Below are 5,272 nucleotides of genomic sequence, written 5' to 3' on the forward strand. Positions count from 1 at the left end.
GGGAAAACGGTATGATAAAAATAACGATCATATTATTTGTTTAATTAAATGACATATTCCCACAATTGTTTTTCCTTGTTCATTTATAAGTCCATTAACATGTACCTCTATTATATTTTTGAAATTCGGTCAAAAGTGATAAAGGGCGCTTAATTCGATACTGGGAAACGAATTCGAAACTAGGAAACTGGAGGGGGTGTTGAAATTACTGTTTTCGTAATTCATCCTTTATATTTTCGGAAGTTTGATACTACAGTTTAGAAGGACAAAGAAACGCGATTTAAACAAAAAATAAAAACATTTGGAATTCCGATAATAATAGTTGCATGCACGAGAAACCGCATACTGATTCGTTGCCGGTAAAATGACTGTACAATATTAAAATTCGCTATACATAAAAAATATTAAATACAGTTAGCAAAACATGATTTCTGTTGGAACAAGCCTTAATCAACTTTAACTTACACGAACATGTTTTGATAAGCATGTATCTTTTTTAATTTATTTACATCGATAACTCTTATTGAGACCACTCGGCTTTGTACAAGTGCACACATAACCTCGGACATCGGGTGAGACCTGCACCTGGCTGAACCTGTCAATCAAACTCTGTGTATTTGTTTTGATTGGATGGTCAAGCGTCTCTTTTTTTTGTCAATAGCCAATGGAAAAATTAATGATTTCAAGGTAATCATAATCAGTATTTGATGAAGCACACAATTTAAATGATAGAAAATTTATTAATTATTTGAACAAAATTAAATGTAACCATAGAAAGAAAACATACTGATCATTTCTATGAATTGCGTAAGTTCTTTGGAATCCCGATTATAGATATTTTTACAAGTAATTATTTTAATTATTTAAACCACTGTTAACGGAAAACAAGACGTCTTAGAAGTAATTAACGCACAGGGATTTGCCTACAATGTATACAGTCATGCAATTAATTATTATGGGAATCTTTACGAATGGAACTTAATTCAAATAGATCATGATAATTTATATACACTGTACGCCGTTATACATGTAAGGAGCGCCGGTAATATATATATACGAAGATTGAGTCAAAAATTTAAATTATTTTTATTTCTTGTTCTTTTCAATAAAATGTTAAATTACTTTGAAAAAAAAATCCGAAATAGTAATTACAACTTTCTTTTTTGTTTAATCATTTGAATTTTTTCTGAGGTACATGAATATGTACAGAACATATTTATTTACGCGAATGATACGACATTGGAAAAAAATTATCGGATGTTTGTATAACATTGTTTTCTAACGAATGTGACTAATTTAATTTTAAATATTTTTCAACATTATCAATGTAAATAATATCAGATTTATTTACTGTTTGTATTTTTACATCGTATTCTCTGAAACCAATAAAAATACTAATGTTAGAAGAAAAAACAAATTCCGCCGAATACTGAAAAACCGATTTCAGTTTGTAATCATACGGATTTTATTTTTGGTATTGACTATTGAGTTACGGTAACATTTTTTCTGGATGATTTTTTTTTATTTATATTTTATGTAGTAAAAGCACCATTCCAATTGTTACTCAATTACATAACAATTGATGACCCGGGGCTATATATGTTCTGAGCTGTGTGCGCTGAAGCGACACAAGATTCTCGGTCGCACGTGGCGACTGAATTAACACAGACTGACCGAAAAAACAAACGGGTGGGAAAGTGAAACAAAATGTTACACATAAGAAGAAACCACCAAAATTGATTTTCTATAGATCTTGATATCGTTTCGCCATTAAAGAAAAAATACAGCGCGAGCTCCTGTCAGCGGGGCGGGAGGAGGGGGGGGGGGGGGGGCAGCAATGAGTTCGCTTCCACAATGAAACGAACATGTAGAAAAACTACAGAAGTGATTAATATGTGACCGATAGAATCTAATCTAAAGTTGTTTAAAACTCATGTGAATATTCTTTTAAATAATCATCGAAAGTCTCAACTCAGGACATTCTTTTATCGTGCTAGCACCTACCGCAAACATGTAACATGGAACTTTGATTATAATTTGATTTGATTTTTAAACTACCTTGTACGCTATCGTATACACCAATGCTTAATCAACTGTACAAGTAAAATAAATTTATCTTTTCATCTTAAACCAAAATAATAGTTGAAAACATAATAAAATATAGTTGTGTCCGTGCAAAATATGAAACATGAACGCGTGATAAGATACATGTAAAAGATCACGAACCGACCGCGGATCACTTGTCCAATCGTGCCGGATCTCCTCAGCCATGGGCGATGAATGATCATCATTTAAATGTTTAATATTTAGGAGGGGGGTTGTTGTTGATTTAAAACATTATTTGTACAGTTTATAAAATATTTTTTATAAACAAACCGACCATTAATTTATGTCTGACGATGTTTCCGATTTGGAGTACATGTAATATCGTTCATTAATATTCATTTACACTCTAATTAAATAAATACAAAATGGACAAACTTTTATAACATAAAATTAAAACAGTTCTTGTATTTACGGCTATATTAACTCAAACACGTTCATATGCATGGAAGTGTGCGTCTCGGTGTGCGAATCTTGTGTATAAATAACCGCTATGTAGTGCAGCCGTGGCTGAGATCCTCGGCCGTGGGCGAACGATAGATTACGTAAAGGTACAACGCACAGACCCGCACAGCTCAGAACCCAGTAAGCTTTGAAAATTGCAGTATAATGGCCTTACTCTATCAAATAGAAGTTATTTATTTTAAACTTAAAACCCACAATTGATCTATGTCTATTATTGCTTTAGATTGAGAATGACATTGCTTTTATTAATTAACTGAACGATTTCTTAATTGACACCCAATCGTTTAATCCATAAAAAAACATGTGTAATCAAAACGAAAACAATTCTTGGGTTTGCGGATAAATAAACTCATATAAGAGAGACGCAACTCTCGTGTAGTAGATAACCGCTGACCGCTAGGTAGTCCAGCCGCGACAATGGTGACCGATTTTCTCGGCCGCGGGCGAGGGAGAGCTTACGTAATGGTACACACACAGCTCTGATTCAAGGTAGATTTTAAATGTATGGAGTTAATAACTAAAATGTAATGTATAAATTTTTATTATTCCATATTTTGTGGTTTACTAGAAAAAAGAAAAACAATGATTTGTTTCCAAATCCCGTTTTTAAGGATTGAGCATTATAAGAACTTAACAACAATGACTTAAACTCCTAAAAAAAGCATGTATTCTAAAAAAAAAATTCTTATGAATTAATGCCGTTTGTATAAACCAGCATACTTTCTGCGGTAACTTTATGCCAGTTGTACGCGCAAAGACTTTCGTTAACTTGTCAAATGAAAACAGGTACATGTTAACATGTAAAGCTTTTTACAGTCATACTACACAAATCACATACAAAATAACATTGTAACGACCTTTATGAGATCCCAACAAACAACTTTTCCAGCGACAGTCATATCAAAATCCTAATCGTTTTTGAGTTATTAAGCAAAATTTGTTAGGGGCCATTGACCCTTAATTTAAGGGGCCAGCCCTTTTTTATTGGTGTCAAATGAAAGCCCTCAATATTTTGCACAACTTTTATTCTACATCTCTTAACAAAATATTTTTCGTTTAAAAGATATAAGGGAAAATATGTCAAAATTTTCGCACTTTTTTGAATCCTGTTTTTTGACCCCCTACCTTTTCCTAAATAAAAAACGTAATCTAAAAACAAAAACAAATGTGCACAACTACAACATCTCTGTTATTTAAATTCGTTGGATTCCCATTCCCTGCTATCATAGTCTCGGAGCCTTTGTCTGGAAACAAAAGGCCCTATAAAAATTTAAAAGGGGAATAACTCTTTAACGGAAAGGGAATTCTAAATTCTATGAATTGCTTAAGATAGTGTTTTGTAAAGTACATTAGTCCTGAAAATTTGAGCAAAAACCGTTCAGAAATGAGCAAGATATGAAGCCTCAAAGTTCGCGTCTAGGAAACAAAAAAAAAAAAAGAAAAATAATTTTTCCCGCACAATAATAGAAAGGTCTTCCGTTGGAAACGGAAGACCTTAATTAAAAGAATTTCTCTCTGACATGGCAAAAAGTGTTATGAATACAAGGTTAGAGAATTAATTCAACAAACATTTTGGTTATTAAAATGAAATATTCTTCACAGATGTCTGCTATCCGGAAGACTAAACTGTTGTTCTAATTGGAAATTTACAAAAAAAATATTACAATTGTAATTGAAATACAGTGGAAGCATGGTAAACCAAAAATATTGAAACATAGAGAGTTAATCGTTTAACAAGCATTTATTGCATTGGCTTCGTGGCTTCAAACTACAGGGCGACCCCTACTCTTCCTCTGTACACTCACACAGACACAAATTATTACTGTGTTAATTAATCCAAATTTTCCAATTGTTACAGTTTATTAGAATGTTATTCAAAGAAAAACCATCAGTCAGAAATTGCTACATGTATTCAGTGAGTAAGAGACAAGTACACGTAGTATATCCGTTTCTAATGGTATATATTCTTATATTTTAGCTTAATTTCAATGGGATTACATGTACAGGTACATACTAGTATGTAACAACGTAGCTTTGTAGGCAACGCTCTCTCTCTCTCTCTCTCTCTCTCTCTCTCTCTCTCTCTCTCTCTCACTCTCTCTCTCTCTCTCTCTCTCTCTCTCTCTCTCTCTCTTTCTCTCTCAGAAAGATAGATTCCAGCCGTATCGGCATATGTACAGGCACATGTATCAATATCATGTTTTGTAACAGCATAGCAACATCTCTCTCTCTCTCTCTCTCTCTCTCTCTCTCTCTGAGAGAAAGATCGATTTAAGCCACGTCTATGCTAGGGAAAACCCTTTCAATCTGTTCGACATACTTCCGAGTAGGCGCTGTCGCAGACCTTCGCAGAACAATCTGAAGAATAAACCATCAACAAAGATTCGCGATCGCAAGGCCGAATAATCCCCACCACACAATAAAAACGTCAAACAGTGATTTAAAAAGTATAAACTACTGTAAATACTTGGCAGACTTCTCACGGATCTACTTCAAAACGCGGTGTGTAATCTCTTGTTCCTGATAACTGAAGGTAAATTTACCTTTAATATAAGGGTCAACAATGCAACGTATATAAAAAGCTCGTGCTACAGGCAAATATCTGCTATAGATCGGAGCTGTAACCTCCACCACGCATGCGTACTCTTACACTTGCCAACGTACAAGCCGATTATCAATTTTAATCCAGTAGTAAAAAAATCCC

This window comes from Crassostrea angulata, chromosome 5 (assembly GCF_025612915.1).
Source record: "Crassostrea angulata isolate pt1a10 chromosome 5, ASM2561291v2, whole genome shotgun sequence".
Classification (NCBI taxonomy): Eukaryota; Metazoa; Mollusca; class Bivalvia; order Ostreida; family Ostreidae; genus Magallana; species Magallana angulata.